Source organism: Balaenoptera acutorostrata, chromosome 17, assembly GCF_949987535.1.
Source record: "Balaenoptera acutorostrata chromosome 17, mBalAcu1.1, whole genome shotgun sequence".
Classification (NCBI taxonomy): domain Eukaryota; kingdom Metazoa; phylum Chordata; class Mammalia; order Artiodactyla; family Balaenopteridae; genus Balaenoptera; species Balaenoptera acutorostrata.
In genome coordinates, this window is record NC_080080.1 from 38,933,360 (window position 1) to 38,951,039 (window position 17,680).

Below are 17,680 nucleotides of genomic sequence, written 5' to 3' on the forward strand. Positions count from 1 at the left end.
GAGGGGAGGGCCAGCTCTCAGTCGGTGCAGGGTACAGGGGGGCTTTAGGAGGTGTGAGAAGAGCAATCCTGAGGTTCTGGAGGCAGCGCAGTGAAAAGGGAGGGAGGGGCTGCCACGTGGAAAGAGGCGGTCTTCCGGGGGCCCAGAGACCATCGGAAGTCAGGAGAGGCCCAGTGAGTGTGCCCCAGCCCCACGGCCTGTGGTTGTCGGAAGGCAGTGCTGCCTGCTGGCGTCACCCTGACATCCAGGAGCTTCAACGGAAGGCTGAGTGGTCTTAGGACTTGGAAAGACTTACCGTGAAAATGAGTTCTTAGGGCCTCGGGATTCTGAGGGCCCCAGGAAAGCTGTGGGACGGGGAGGTTGCTGCTTCTCCTCCCTGTCTCTCTGACCAAATCATCCCTGGGCATTGTTGGTGGTGGTATTTAATTTAATTTAATTAATTAATTTATTCAGGAATTTTAGCACACACTTTCATCTTCATAGGTGTGTTTTAGTTTTGCTTTTATAGTCTGAGGGAGATTTTCTGTCTTTTTTTTTTTAACATTGATTTGTTTATATTTTGCTGTGGTTTAAATAATACTTAGAAACAAAGAATGCATTTAAATTTCATTTTCTTGAAATGAGGGATTTAGATTAAGCAAATACTAGAGAAGTTTTCACAAGGGTGTTTTCATTTAGTGAGTCAACCATTTTGATCACATCAAGCAATCCCTCCTTATCTATGCCAAGTCCCTGGCTACACAGAGGATTTAACACATTCCCGAGATGTGCTTGAGAAAAGGCTGAGGGCACTTTGTTTATGGAAATGTTTGGCAGCGTCTCCTGTTTTCCCCATGGGGAAAAAATTTGCACTTTAAAAAATGAACTGCGCTAATATCCATGAGTCCATACTGATGTAAATAAATGATTGAATAAATAAATAAATGAGGGAGAAGAGATAAATCCCCTGGTGCAGAAAACTCCAAATAATTTATGTGGATGTTTCGCCCACAGGGAAATGGAGCATAGCTCTCACTCCGTTAAGTGTGGGCTGCGCAGAGTGACAGCATAGAAAAGAGCACAGCATAGAAAGCGGGGGAAGAGTGTGACCTGGAGAAACCTGACAAACACTACCCCAGCCAGGTGGTCAAGGTCAGCATCAACAGTGCTAAGTCTTTTTTTTTTTTTTTTAAGACAAGGATGTCGGACTTCCCTGGTGGCGCTAGCGGTTAAGAATCCGCCTGCTACTGCAGGGACATGGGTTCGAACCCTGGTCTGGGAAGATCCCACATGACGCGGAGCAGCTAAGCCTGTGCGCCACAACTACTGAGCCTGCTTTCTAGAGCCCGTGAGCCACAACTATTGAGCCCTCGTGCCACAACTACTGAAACCCGCGTGCTTAGAGCCCGTGCTCTGCAACAAGGGAAGCCACCGCAATGAGAAGCACATGCACTGCAATGAAGAGTAGCCTCTGCTTGCCACAATTAGAGAAAGCCTGGGCACAGCAACGAAGACCCAATGCAGCCAAAAATAAATTAAATAAATAAATTTATTTAAAAAAAATATGAAAAAAAAAGACAAGGATGTCCACTCTCGCCACTCTTTTTTTTTTTTAATTTTTATTTATTTATTTATTTATGGCTGTGTTGGGTCTTCGTTTCTGTGCGAGGGCTTTTTTTAGTTGCGGCAAGTGGGGGCCACTCTTCATCGCGGTGCGCGGACCTCTCATTATCGCGGCCTCTCTTGTTGTGGAGCACAGGCTCCAGACGCGCAGGCTCAGTAATTGTGGCTCACGGGCCTAGTTGCTCCGCGGCATGTGGGATCTTCCCAGACCAGGGCTCGAACCCGTGTCCCCTGCATTGGCAGGCAGATTCTCAACCACTGCACCACCAGGGAAGCCCCCAATAGTGATAAGTCTTATTGATGGCCTGTACCTACCCTTGAATGATGTAATGAGAAGGGCACTTGACCTCTTTGCTTGTCATCCCCCCAAACCCATGACCCCAGTCTCATTATGAGAAAAGCGTCAACAAATCCCAAATGAGATTCATTCTACGAAATATCTAACCAGTACTCCTCACAACTGTCAAGGTCATCAAGAACAAGGAAAATGAGAAACTGTCACACCTAAGAGGAGCCTAAGGAGATTAAAGTAAATATGATGTGGTACCTGGATGGGATCTTGGAACAGCAAAAGGACATTAGGGAAAAACTAAGAATATCTGAATAAAGTGTGTAGTTTAGTTAACAATAGTGTACCAGTATTGGTTCGCTAATCGTGACAAACGTACCAGACTACTGTAAGGTGTTACTAATAGGGGACACTGAGTGTGGGGTATGTAGGACCCCTCTGTATTATATTCATAATCCTTCTGTACATCTAAACTGTTCTAAAAAATAAAGTTCATTAAAAACAAAAATAAAAAAGTGAACTGTGCTGTAGTGAGAGAGGGAATTATTTTAAAACAGTATCAGAGAAATTTTAAAAAATACTCAGGTAATCATTAAAACGAAACATTTGAAGAACTCAGTTTACTTTAGCATCACCTATGCCAAGTAATTTAGCATCATCGTCTTTACAGAGAGAAAAGGATGTTTTGTGAGTGCATGAAAATATGATAAATATACATTTTAATAAATTAAATGAATCCATGATACTCCTCAAAGTGTCTTTTGCTTATCATGCTGCAAATGCCCCCTTTAAATCCCTGGTAAATTAATTTATTTATTTATTTTTGGCTGTGTTGGGTCTTCGTTTCTGCGCGAGGGCCTTCTCTAGTTGCGGCGAGCGGGGGCCACTCTTCATCGCGGTGCGCGGGCCTCTCACTATCGCGGCCTCTCTTGTTGCGGAGCACAGGCTCCAGACGCGCAGGCTCAGTAGTTGTGGCTCACGGGCCTAGTCGCTCCGCGGCATGTGGGATCCTCCGAGACCAGGGCTCGAACCCGTGTCCCGTGCATTGGCAGGCAGACTCTCAACCACTGCGCCACCAGGGAAGCCCCCCTGGTAAATTTATATAAATATTTTTTTATTGGCTAAAGGACTTAAAGTAAAGAAATATGCCATTTTCAACTTCAAATATCTTTCTCATTTAACTCAGCTCTTTGCTGCCTTTTCATTAAGCCTTTATTATTCCAATGGGGACTTACCTGGTGGCGCAGTGGTTAAGACTCTGAGCTCCCAATGCAGGGGGCCTGGGTTCGATCCCTGCTCAGGGAACTAGATCCCACACGCATGCCACAACTAAGGAGCCGGTGAGCCACAACTAAGGAGCCCACCTGCCGCAACTTAGACCTGGTGCAACCAAATAAATAAATATTTTTTTAAAAAGCCTTTATTATTCTAATAAAAATGCTCATTGTGTGACAGCTTTTATTTTACAGTTCACTCACCTTTACAGTTTTCTAGGAATTGTTTTTTGGTAACAGTTCCCTTGCCACTCCCCTCTTTTTAAAAAAACGTAACATCAATACATTCTTCATTGTGATCTCTCAAGATTTGACACTTCATGTGCAAGATTGGAAGTTATCATGAACTATTTCAGAAATTGAGAATTCAGTAAATATTTGTTTTGTAGTATTTGAGAAGAAAAACACATCCACTTTTAAGCAGCCAGTAGCCGTCACGTTGCTATTTGGATAAGCAGCTGAGAACATTTCGTGTTTCTTTCAGGTTCAGAGACAGTGGCGAGCAGAGCAGGAGGAGAGCTCCCTAGTACTCTGCCAGAGATCAGGAGACGGCCTCACTGAAACATGGGAAAAAACCCTCAACTCTAGCATTAAAAACTCCAGTATGGTGCTTGGGTTGGGCTGAGATTGGGCCAGTAGGACTTCCTCGTGTGAATGGCGAGGGGGCCCTTTGGATCAGCCGGTGGAGGTCTTTCAGTCCGTTTCCACAGCATTTATTGGTAACTACTTTGCACCACATCCCTGGGACCCAAGCTGATTAAGACACAGGTGCTCCCCCTTCCCTGAGTGTGGGAACCAGTCAGGGAAAGTCATATCCAAGGCAGCTCTCACCACGAGACCCAAAGTCACCAGGCCCTGAGTCACATCGGTAGCACTAGTCCCAAGCTTCTGCCCTCGCTTCTATGGGGACCTCCTCCCTCTTTCAAGTCCCCGCCCATCAACCTGAAGGAAGGAGGAGCTTCTCCTTGCTGACAACTAGCCTGTCAGCTTCAGGCTTCTCGTATCCCTCCCATTCCCACATCCCTCGCAGGCTTCTCGCATCCCTCCCATTCCCACACCCTTCCTCTTGCTCCCATGACGCTCACTGGTTACAAAGCAGCTCAGAGGAGCCTCACTTACGTCTAGTCCCAGGGCGGTGCTGCCGTTGCTTCCAAACCCCATTTGTCCGGAGGGAACAGAGCAAGACTGGACTCTGCCCAGAGCTGGGGGGGCTGTTCCCTCTTAACTGGGCTGCCCTGTGGTCTTGGGCCCCAGCAGGAGAGCTTCCTTGGCTAGTGGATCACTAGTATCTCAGAAGAACAACTCCCTCATCCTCTAGAGACGACTGCTCCAGGAAAAACCCAGAGATCTCCAGAAGCACAAGCATCGGTGTGTAGGTGTGGCGTCTTCTCTCAGGTGGGACTGAGGGGCCCCCTGAGATGGCCTGTCGGGTCTCTGTGGGTGGCCAGTCTGCTCAGTAGCCCACGTGGATGGTGGACTTGATACATAGAGGGTGGCACTGGGCCAGAGAGGCTGTGGAAGAACAGAGGCTCAAGGGAGTGCTTCAGTCATCAGCCTGAAAGAAGCATCGTCCAGGAGGATGACGGAGAGACTGAGGGAAGATGGAAGGTCCGAGGGTCTGCGGGTAGCTGCAGGTGGGGAGATGGGTGAGAGATGGCTCGCGTAGAAGCGGCGTTGAACGCGGGCACAGAGGCATGGGGCAGAAGGTCCCAAGGGGAGCCAAGGGACTGAGAGGCAGGGATTCGGATGAGTTGTCCACATGGATGGGTGGTCATCTACAATGATGGCAAACGGGCTAAAGGGGGAAACTGAGCCAGGGGCTGGAGCCTTCAATTCCACGTGGAGAGAGACCTGGAACTTGGTAGATGCAGGATGCCCTGTACCTGGGTGGGTGTGCTCTGCCCACCTGGGCAACCTGGGGCTGAAACCCAGCCCACATTCCACTGGAAGTGCCAGGTGCCCTGGCATGGGGCTGTGTTTAGCCGGAGGGAAGGCACCCTAGTGCAGCCCTGGGTAGATGACCACGATGAGGCAGGGTCAGAGGCATAGTGGGATGGCACGGACCTCAAAGAATGGGGGGCTTTTTACGAGAAGGCAGAGGAGAAATAGGGTGGAGCACCATAAAGAAGGGAGGAGAACGTCCCTGCCTTCTGGCCCTGTGACACTAGATTCTTCTGGTTAATAATAATAATAATAATAAAAATAATAATAATAATGGCCAACATGTCCACAGCTTACTGTATTCCAGGCACTGTGCTAACTGCTTTATATAGAAGCTCAGTTAATCCTCACAACAACCTTCTGAGGTAGTTACAATCATTAGCTCAATTTCACATTGGGGAAACCAAGGCACAGAGATCGGGTTACTTGCTCCAGCTCAAGTAGGTAGGAATCAACCTCCAACTGTCTTGACTCCAGAGTTTGCCCCGCTACCCATGATACTAACACATAAGGTCTGCTTTCCTCCAGAAACAGCTCACAAAACTTGTTTTCTATCCTCCAGATTGACAAATGTTGATCCCAATTTAAATCAACTCTAGTTTAAAAATGCAAATGGCAATCCAAAACTAAATTTTATTTCTTTCAAGACAGAGAAGGCCTCAGTTGACTGTGTTTCTCTCTTCCTCCAGCTTTGCTCACTTGGCCATTTGTCTCCTTCCCACCTTACGTTCCCCTCTCCTCCTTACACAGCCCCCCTGTAGGGCTCAGATTGCAGCCTGCTCTACCTTCTGCATCTTGCCTTCATTACAGGATTAGCACTAACTATATAGCCTGTAGTGTTGTCTAACTGGTTTTGCTGATGTAAAAGTTTGCCATTGAACTCCTTCCTCTAATTGTTTAAACACTTGAGCGGAATATGTGCACGTTGATGGGGCAGCCGACAGCATGGCCTGCGGGGAGGAAACTGAAATTCCAGCTGTAGCCCTTGGTTCTGAAACCTCAGACCAAACACACAATCAACAGTTATTGAGTGTGTAGCACGTGCCAGGTGTTCTACTGGACGTAGATGAATACAAATTCACCAAACCCAGTCCCTCCCCTCTGCACACATGTGTAGACCGTATTTCCCAGGTTCCCTTGCAGTTGAGTGAGGGCTTATGCTTGAGTTTGGGCCATGAAATATGGGTGGAAGTGATGTATGCTTCTTTCAGGCCCCGCCCTTAAACAGCCTTCATATAAGCCTCTACTTTCTTTCTTCTCTGAACCTGAAATTCCTGCTAGTGGAGCATATTAGATTTTTTAAAAATTAATTAATTAATTATTTATTTTTGGCTGTGTTGGGTCTTCGTTTCTGTGCGAGGGCTTTCTCCAGTTGCGGCGAGTGGGGGCTACTCTTCATCGTGGTGCGCGGGCCTCTCACTGTCGCGGCCTCTCTTGTTGCAGAGCACAGGCTCCAGACGCGCAGGCTCAGTAATTGTGGCTCAAGGGCCCAGTTGCTCCGTGGCATGTGGGATCTTCCCAGACCAGGGCTCGAACCCATGTTCCCTGCATTGGCAGGCAGATTCTCAACCACTGCGCCACCAGGGAAGCCCCTAGATTTTTTTTTTAATTGGAGTAAAATTGCTTTACAATGTTGTGTTAGTTTCTGCTGTACAACAAGTGAATCAGCTCTATGTATATCTATATCCCCTCCCTCTTGGACCTCCCTCCCACCCCACCCCCTATCCCACTCATCTAGGTCATGACAGAGCACCCAGCTGAGCTCCCTGTGCTATACAGCACGTTCCCACTAGCTATCTATTTTACACATAAGTAGCAGATTTTAGGCAAATAGCAAATACTTGGTGGTTCATGCACTTAACTCTGTGATTTCCAACGCTAGCACTTGGAAGAGATCTGTTGGTTAGGTGTTGCTGAGACAATTAAAACTGAATTAGCACTTTTTATACTGAATTCCCTCCAAACACATTTTTAGAGTTTGTGTGGCTAACTGAGTAATGATTGAAATAAAATACCGTTTTGCCGAAATCCTGCTTTTGGTTTTAAGGTTCGTTGGATTCGCTGACAAAATAAGCACTTGTCTCACACGAAGAAACAGCTTTAATGAATTCTTTAATGAAAGGTGATTTAACTGAATTCTAATATACAATCATTAGAAGGAAAAGAATAAGATTATTAGGGAAACATAACAGGGTATATACATCACCGAATTGGGCCGACACTTACTTCCAGATCCAAACAGCAGCTGGGTAGTCCCGAGTGACAGCAATCTGGAGCTCCAGTTGGGAAGGGTCCTGGGCAGTGCGTCCACCCCACGGGTGAGACTTCAGTTTACAGTTCTGGGGGCTTTCGTTTATAATTCCAGGCCGCAAACTGATATCATCAGTTTGCGTGCAAAAATGCAGCTCTGGATTCACTTTAACAATGCTGTTGCTTTCACCATGTGAGTCACAAGATTTTCTAGACCCCGGGGGACTGGCCAGGTCCCCAGGGCTCAAGAAATTCCAAGACCCATCCCCCTTTTTACCATAAGCACCGTTTGAGTTGCTAGCGGCAATTGTTAGGTGTGCAAGCAGGCACGCCGTCCGGGCAGGGTCACAGGTCGGGCAGAGGCATGCTTCTGCCTCTGAGGCTTGAACAAGACTATTTTATTAATTTTCCCAACAAATACCTAAATATCATCTGTCTCCTATTAAGTCAACTGCTCCTTCCATTATTTATTCCATTTTTATAAACACAATTCTAAAACAGTTTATATTGAAGTCTTAGTCCAACCTTATTTCAAACATTTCTTCAGTGTTACGAGTAATATACTTGGTTACTGGACAGCAAATCATTGTTATCCCCATAAAACATTTTGCTGCATAGAAAAACCTTCTAGATTCTGTGACCTTATGCCATTTTTTCCCCTGATGCTGTAATTCTCAGATCAGTTATTGCAGTTACTTTTCTTTCGGATTTCAGGGAATGTATAAAGCTTGTAATAAAAATAATAAACACTGTTCATCTTGATACAGCTTTCTTCAAGAAGTCCGGACATTTCAAGGGAAGGGTTATAAAACAGATATGAGATGAGAGCTGGACAGACAGCAGCTGAAGTCAGACAGAATTCCTAAGTGTTTGGAAGGCTATGTATCCACATCGATCTTATTTAAAAGATGGTCCATCATTGTGGTGTTAGGACAGAAAGTCAGAATTCCTCTGTGATTCATTCAGCTCTCAGTGTCCTGGCCGTGAACAGGTCGAATGATGTCAACCATCAAATGAAGATAATTGTAACGAGAAGGCAAGATTAAGAGACGTAGAATAAGACTGTTTGCATCCAGAGCAAAATGTTATTTTTTGGTCTTTTTTGTCAATCAAAAGGAATTGCTTTAGACCCTGACCATCATGATTTGTCCTCCTCCTGGAGTTTGGTGGCTTTGTAGTTCTGGTTTACCCAGACTTCTGCTCACAAAGCGTTCCCTAGTGTGATTTCTTTCTTTCTTTCTTTTTTTTAATTGAAGTATAGTGGGTTTACCATGTTGTATTAGTTTCAGGTACACAGCAAGGTGATTCATTTATACATATGTCTATTCTTTTTCAGATTCTTTTCCATTATAGGTTATTACAAGATATTGACTATAGTTCCCTGGCTATACAATAGGACCTTGTTGTTTATCCGTTTTATATACACTTGTATGTGTCTGTTAATCCCAAACTAATTTATCTCCCCCCTTCTCCTTTAGTAACCATAGGTTTGTTTTCTATGTTTGTGAGTCTGTTTCTGTTTTGTAAATAAGTTCATTTGTATCATTTTTTAGATTCCACGTATGAGTGATATCCTATGGTATTTGTCTTTCTCTGTGCTACTTACTTCACTTAGTATGATCATCTCTAAATCCATCCAGGTTGCTGCAAATGGCTATTTCGTGCTTTTTTATGTCTGAAATACGATGTGATTTTTGAGTGCGGGAGCTCTGTCTGAGCAAGAGCAGATAGGTGGCGTTCGTTTCACTGTGCAGTAACCTGGAACCTTCCCTGCATCCTCGTCCCTACCGCCGTAGATCTCACCTGGGGTCATGCAGCAGCCTTAGGGTGACCAGCTGTCCCTGCTGGCCCGGGATAGCGGGTGGAGAGAGAGGTTCCTGGAATGCAGAACTCCCAGTGCTAAAATTGGGAGAGTCCTTGGCAAACCAGGATGAGTGTGTTCCCCTGAGCAGCCTCCTACCTACCTCTCCTTGCATTCAGCTAGCTCCCTTCTCTGATCTGTTTTCCACACAACAGCCAGAAAGATCAGCAAATCTGGTCATGTCACTCCCGTGCTGGAAAGCCTTTGATGGCCTCCTACCATCATTAAAGCTAAGCCCTTTAACCCGGTATCCGAGGTCTTCCTTATGATTCTGCCCAGCTGTCTCCCCGGCTTCCTCGCTCATCGCTGCTTGCACCCCTGCCCTGCCCTCCGGGCTCCAGTGAGCTGCACTGTCCACTCAGCCACACACGCTTCCTTCGCCCCTGCATGAGGCACACCTTCCCTCCCCGGACCTTCTTCACTCTCGCTGGTCCCCCTAACCAACACTCTTCCCCACCTCTCTGATTTGTCTGCCAGCGTCTTGCCTTTGATGTTACCTCCTCAGGCAAGTCTTCTCTGATTTACCCTATTTGACTTAGGCGCCTTTATCCTTAGGATGATTTTTGGCTACTCATTACAGAGGCCTGACTACTGTGGCTTAACAGGGTAGAAGTTCGATTGCTCTCTCGTGTGACATGAATGTGGAGATAGACGGTCCAGGGCGGTTTGGCAGCTTTGCAGTCACTGGGGACCCAGGCTCCTTTCTGTACCCCCTGTGCTAGCATGGATCACGTCATGGTCCAGGCTGACTGTTCCAGCCATCGTGTCCACGTTGCAGGTGAAGCATTTTAGATTTTGTATTTGTCTAACTGGCATCCATTAATCATAAGACAAAACTAACGGCCGAGGTTGCTTGCATCTCCCCTGTGATCCACTCTGAACCATTTCCTTTATCTCACTCTCACACACCAAGCCAACATTTCCCCTGCCCTAATCAACCCGGGGCCAGGTGCCAGACAACTAAGGACAGCCCTTATGCCCCAAAGCCCACTGGAATTATTCAAGGAGCCAACATTAAGCTTGCCTTTCCCTCGGAAAACACAATAAAGGCTGTGGCCTGTGCTTTCCCCTTGCTCCTGCTTCTGCATCCTGACTGAACCTGGTACTTCTCCACATGGCCCTGGTGGCATGTTGTGCCCCCGCCTCTTGGGAGGTGTGAGTAGTAAGTTCTTCTTCCAATGGTATTAGCCTCTCCACGTCATCGCTCAGTATCCTTTATAAACGAAGACCCAGACACAAATCACAAAGTAAGTCAGATCCCTTCAAGCAGCCTTCCCTAGCCTACATACCACTGCAGGGTACTAACTAGTCTGCTCCCCACAACTAGCTCCAGAGGAGGCTGGGAGGGCGCAGTGCTGTCCCAAATAAATCAGGCTCTGTCATGGTGACGTGTGCTCTCCTGGCCTGAGCTCACATTTATCTTCTTGTCCCACCATTACCTGCTTACTTCTGTGATGTCTCTTTAAGGGCAAGTTGGTAAGATGAGGGATTGATTTGTGATGGTACCTTGCTGACTGCTGTATCCCTGCTCCTAACACAGCACCTTGAACATTGGAGGTGCTCAGCACTGCAGAAGGAAAGTGGAGCTGTTGACTGTGAAGTTAGGAACAGAGGTGACACAGGTCTGCATCGTTAGCTTACGCATACCTTCTTTATAACATGGGCAACACATGTGACATGGATCCCTTTATATATGTCGTCACTGAAAAAAATTTTTTGAGCACCTGAATCAGGCTGATTACTAGTTCTAGGTGCCAGAGATACAGCACTGAGCTAAACAGACGTGGCTGTTTATTCAGTACTATGTTTAGAATAAATTCCTGGCAGCAGATCTGAGCCTTGCTGGGCTCACCTTCCTCTTTCCTTCAGAGTTTAATTCTATGCCTTTTACAGTAAGTATTCAATAGATCTCAATCGAGCCGCTGGTTGAAACGAGAAGGATAAAGTGGGAGATTTTAAATGTCCTCATTATCATCCCAGTTTCCTCTTTAAAATGTTACTTGGTCATTCTTCCCTTTTAAGTTTTACAGCCCTAAAGAAATGAACAATTGGATAATAAGGGCTGGATATAAATTCTTTTTTAAAAATTAATTAATAATTAATTTTTGGCTGCATTGGGTCTTCGTTGCTGCGCGCAGGCTTTCTCTAGTTGCGGCGAGTGGGGGCTACTCTTTGTTGTGGTGTGTGGGCATCTCATTGCGGTGGCTTCTCTTTGTTGCGGAGCATGGGCTCTAGGCGCACCGGCTTCAGTAGTTGTGGCTCGCGGGCTCTAGAGTGCAGGCTCAGTAGTTGTGGAGCTTGGTCTTCGCTGCTCCGCGGCATGTGCGACCTTCCTGGACCAGGGCTTGAACTCTTGTCTCCTGCATTGGCAGGTGGATTCTTAACCACTGCACCACCAGGGAAGTCCCGAGCTGGATATAAATTCTAATTCTCTTTCCTGGAATGTATCTTTGTAACACTCTGTACTGTTTTCCTTTGAACTTTGGGTATTGTAGAAATTTATGCAGAAGAGGTTTTTAGAGTGAGTTGAGCCATGCAGCATCACACAGTATTTTCTCTCCTGGTCCCACAGCGTCAGGTTTAAGGTCTGGCATGGCATGAAAACCCCCAGCCACCATCAGCTCTCTGTACAGATTCTTTAAAGACATTTTTCCTAAGCCTGATATCTGAGAAAATAAGTACACCTCCAACTAGTTATTGGAATAAAAGTAATATTTTTCTATTTTTAATCATTTATATACATTTTTCAAAAATGTTTTTCTCTGCTCACCTGCCTTTTTTTTTTTTAATTTATTTTATTTATTTATTTTTGGCTGCGTTGGGTCTTCGTTGCTGGGTGTGGGCTTTCTCTAGTTGCGGCGAGCGGGGGCTACTCTTCTTTGCGGTGCGCGGGCTTCTCATTGCGGTGGCTTCTCTTGTTGCGGAGCACGGGCTCTAGGCACGCGGGCTTCAGTAGCTGGGGCGCACGGGCTTAGCTGTTCCACGGCATGTGGGATGTTCCCGGACCAGGGCTTGAACCCGTGTCCCCTGCATTGGCAGGTGGATTCTTAACCACTGAACCACCAGAGAAGCCCTCACCTGCCTTTCTTATGGTAATGGTGACAGAAGTGAATTAAAGCAGTGTGTCCTAACTTGGGGGTCTCTCAGACAATATATTACCAATTTAATGGTGTCAATGCAAATAGAGTATAAACATGAAATTGAAGGACTTCCCTGGCGGTTCAGTGGTTAGGGCTCCGAGCTTCCACCGAAGGGGTCCCGGGTTCGATCCCTGGTTGGGAAACTAAGTTTCCCGTGTGCCGCACTGTGCGACCAAGAAACAAACAAACAAAAAACATGAAATTGAGTCTCTCAAACAAGATACCGCCATTTTTATGGATTAGTGTCAGAGCAGTGGGACCTAAACACAGAATGGTTTCTTTTGCTCCATCCATGACTTCCTTCATCCATTTTCTGTTGAATCTTCCTTTCCTGTCCTTTAGAGACATCCCTGGAAGGTTCCATCATTTCACAGTCACTTTCAGAAATAAAAGTCCGGTCTCATTTAGAGCTCCTGTTTAAACTTTACTTGGGAATTCCCTGGCGGTCCAGTGGTTAGGACTCTGCCCTTTCACTGAAGAGGGCCTGGGTTCAATCCCTGGTCAGGGAACTAAGATCCTGCATGCCGCGAGGCATGGCAATAATAATGATGAAGATGATGATGATGATGATAGACTTTATCTCTTGTTCCCTCCACTTCCTCTTCCCACCCCCAAGCACTCACCAGGCTTATGGCTTGCGGGTGTGGAGGTAGATGGAGATTGCTCTGTGCTTTCACTTCTTTCCTCTCCCACCTGGAGTGGAGGAGGGGGCTTGCGGATCTACCTTGGGGATTCCACGCCCTTCCCTACTCCAATTTCCACAATGTGTGAGGGTAGCCAGCTGGGAGAGGGACAGGTTCTGAGTCTTTTTCTAACTGACTGCTGATCCTCTCTTGGGGGTTGTGATGGTTAATTTTATGTGTCCCCTCGGCTAGGCTATGGTGCCAGTTATTTGGTCAAACACAAGTCTAGATGTTGCGGTGAAGGCAACGCTTAGTTGTGATTAACATTTAAATCAGTGCACTTTGAGTAAAGCAGATTACCCTCCATAATGTGGATGGGCTTCATCCAATCATTTGAAGGTCTTAAGAAAAAAGACTGAGGTCCCCTCAAGAGGAAGGATTCTGCTTCCCGACTGCCTTTGGACTCAAGACTGCAAATTGACTTCTTCTGCAGGATTTCCAGCCTGCCAGCATGCACTGCCAATTTCAGACTTGCCACCTCCCACAACTGCATGAGCCAATTCCTTAAAATAAATTTCTCTCTCTCTCAGAAATGAGCTATCAAGCCATGAAGAGACACGGAGGAACTTAAATGTATATTCCTAATTGAAAGAAACCAATCAGAAAAGGCTACCTACTGTATGATTCTAACTCTATGATATCTGGAAAAGGCAAAACTATGGGGACAGTAAAAAGATCAGTAGTTGCCAGGGTTTGGGGGTGGGGGATAACCAGGCAGAGCACAGAGGATTTTTAGGGCAGTGAGAATACTCTGTATGATGCTGTAATGGTGGAGAAATGTCATATGTGTCTCCAAACCCGTATAATGTATAACACCAGAGTGAACCTAAAGGGAAACTGTGGACTTTGGGTGATAATTAAGTATCCCTTGTCCACCCTGAGTAAATGTGCCACTCTGGTGGGAGATGTTGATAATAGGGGGGCAGGGAGTATATGGGAAATATATAATATGTTGATAATAGGGGGGCAGGGAGTATATGGGGGACAGGGAGTATATGGGAAATCTCTATACTTTCTGCTCAATTTTGCCATAAACTTAAAATGTCTCTAGAAAATGAAGTCTTTTTAAAAAAATATTTATTTATTTATGTATTATTTATTTTGGCTGGGCCAGGTCTTAGTTGCAGCATGCATGGGGGATCTAGTTGCCCAAGCAGGGATCGAACCGGGGACCCCTGCATTGGGAGCTCGGAGTCTTACCCACTGGACCACCAGGGAAGTCCCTAGAACATGAAGTCTTAATTTAAAAAATTATTTTAGAAGGCTCATATATATATTTTCCCTTAAGGCCATCAACCGATTGGATGAGACCCTCCCACACAGTTACACACACACACACTCTGCTGGTTCTGTTTCTCTAGAGAACCCTGACGAGGGGTTTTCTCTGCTTTCTCTGCCATCACTGACTTGTTTGTGTCAATGGCCTCCTGGTGCAGTACAGGGACCCAAATCTTCAGAAGAGTTTCTCTGGGAGCCCCTCTTCATTTGGCTGGGGTGGTGGTGAAGGACCTCCACCATCCACCTCACAAAGAAGGCAGGGAAAGCCTGCTCTGAGCCAACAGCCTTCTACTCTTATGACTCTTCCCAACTTCCCTCCCCAATCTTCTTGGGTGGGCTTCGGGGATTGACTTGATGGGAGGGCAGGGACCAGAACAGTGCCATGGTGATGGCCATTCCCTTTAGAACGCGTGGTACTTAATGTCCTTTGGTCCTCAGCTGGAGGCCTCAGTAGTCGATTCCTCAGTAGAAGTCAACTCAACAGCAATTACAGTAAGTTTCCAGGATGTGACCAGTAATTCCTTGAAAAAAAAAAAAAAAAGAGTTCCAAGTCCAAACATATTTGGGGACAACTAAGTGAAACAGAGTTTTAAACACTTTTTTTAAATGCAACGTTTCTCTGAAACTCTAATATGCTGATATGAATGGCAGACTACAAAGGGAGGATACAGTATACTGGAATTCCTAAACTTTGACTCTGGAACACAATTTTGAGATTCAGCTAGTAACTCCCATACAGTGGTCACACAACACTGGCTTGAAAAATACTGAGTTAGCAAGATGCCTGAGATGCCGGTTCAATTCCTTGAGCCCTCACAGCTGCACAGACTCTCTGGGATTTGAGACTATTACTTAAAGTTCCTTAAGTTAGCTTTTGTGAGCATCTGAGATAGCAAACATAAAGCCCCTGCTATGAAATAGATGTTGCATACATGATAGCTATGACTAAGAATAAGATCTGAGATTTGTGGACTTGGAATCAACTCATACTCCATCCTACCATCAGCAAGTATATTTTACTGATGGTGCTTTTGTTGTAAGAACAATCAAATGTGTGATGTGCTATTAAGTCCAAATTCTAAACTGTGTTTTAAAAACCTTTCTGCTATAATCATTCTTTACTGGGACTTCCCTGGTGGTGCAGTGGTTAAGACTCTGTACTCCCAAGGCAGGGGGCCCGGGTTCAATCCCTGGTCAGGGAACTAGATCCCACATGCATGCTGCAACTGAGAGTTCACATGCCACAACTAAGGAGCCAGTGAGCTGCAACTAAGGAGCCCACATGCTGCAACTAAGACCTGGCACACCCAAATAAATAAATAAATAATAAAATTATAATCACTCTTTATCTTTCCATGTTTCAAAATTGGTACGTGGATGAAATCTGGTGCAATTTTCCTAACTCCAAGAAGATCTGAATAGCTTTTCTACTGGCCAAGTTGACTTTAAAGAGATTGGTGGAGGCAGGACTTCCCTGTTGGCGCAGGGGTTAAGAGTTTGCCTGCCAATGCAGGGGACGTGGGTTCGGGCCCTGGTCTGGGAGGATCCCGTGTGCCAGGGAGCAGCTGAGCTCGTGTGCCACAACTACTGAGCCTGTGCTTGCTCCTAGAACCCTCAAGCCACAGCTACTGAGGCCGCATGCCACAACTGCTGAAGCCTGTGTGCCTGGAGCCCGTGCTTTGCTAGGAGAGAGGCCACCGCAGTGAGAGGTCCGCGCACCGGGGTGAAGAGTGACCCCCCCCCACTCTCCGCAGCTGGAGAGGGCCCGCGTGCAGCAAAGAAGACACAACACAGCCAAAAATAACTAACTAACTAACTAAATAAATTTTAAAAAAGAGAGATTGGTGAAGGCACAGAGAGTGAGTTAAATAGTAGAAAACTCAATTTCCTATTACAAACATGCAATGAGTAAACACAATTTCCTAGAACAAACAAACAAGGAAAGCCCAGACCTGACAAGTCCTGAGATAAGAGAGACTGAAATCTAGTTAGATTGCTTCCCTACTCTGCCCAGGCCCCATTCTCACTTGGCAAGAGGGGATAGTGAAGGGGAATTGTTTCCTTCTTCTGGGGGAGGTTGAAAAGGAACTGCCTTGTGATGATCATTCAACACCTACTCAGACCAGGGTTTGGCCAGATGTGATAAAGTCCCTTTATCTTTACTTTTATGCCTTATGAGACAGTATAGATTGGCTGAAAAAAATAGCGTTTTTCATTATTTTGCAAAAACGCCTTAGATTTTATGTGATTTACGTGATGAAATATTTTGGGCTCCATCCCTACATTATGGCCAGTTGTTTACTGCCTTACACAGCATTGATGTTGAAAGCTATACAATACTTATTCATCAGAGTTCAAATTCTCAGAGAGCTTCTGGCCAATAAACTATTTAAATTTATGATGATAATAGAGAGAGTGTGTATACACTTTCCAAGAAGGTCTTTTACCTGGAACTGACCACTGTTTATATTGTTGATGACTTCAAGCTCTCTGACTTGTAATATTCTCCAGCCCTTTGTCCTTACGTGAATAATAGAAGGGTAGGGTGTCGGTGCTTTCTCTTTGCACACCTAACATCAGGCCTCAGAGATTCTCAGTCTCTCAAGGATGTTGCTGTTAGAAGTATGTTTTCTTGATTTTTTGTAGGTCACCCATCCCTGCACCGTGCGGCATGCGGAACTTCTCGGATCAGGGATCGAACCCGTGACCCCTGCAGTGGAAGCTCGGAGTCTTAACCACTGGACTGCCAGGGAAGTTCTTGTGTTCTTGATTTTCAAGGCTCTGTCAAATAAAGAGCTTTATTATTTATTTACTTATTAATTTCTGTGATAAGAACACAACATGAGGACTTCCCTGGCCGTCCAGTGGTTGAGACTCCGTGCTTCCACTGCAGGGGGCAGGGGTTCTGTCCCTGATGGGGGAACTAAGATCCCACATGCCATGTGGTGTGGCACCCCCACCAAAAAATATCACAACATGAAATCTACCCTCTACTTTTGTTTTGTTTTAAATTGATTAATTTATTATTTGTTTTTTGGCTGCGTTGGGTCTTCGTTGCTGCACGCAGGCTTTCTCTAGTTGCAGCGAGCAGGGGCTATTCATTGCGGTGCGCGGGCTTCTCATTGCGGTGGCTTCTCTTGTTGCGGAGCAAGGGCTCTAGGAGCACCGGCTTCAGTAGTTGTGGCGCACGGGCTCTAGAGGGCAGTAGTTGTGGCAAACGGACTTAGGTGCTCCGCAGCATGCGGGATCTTCCCCGGCCAAGGTTCGAACCCGTGTCCCCTGCATTGGCAGGCGGATTCTTAACCACTGCACCACCAGGGAAGTCCTGACATTTACCCTCTTAACAAAATTTTAAGTGCACA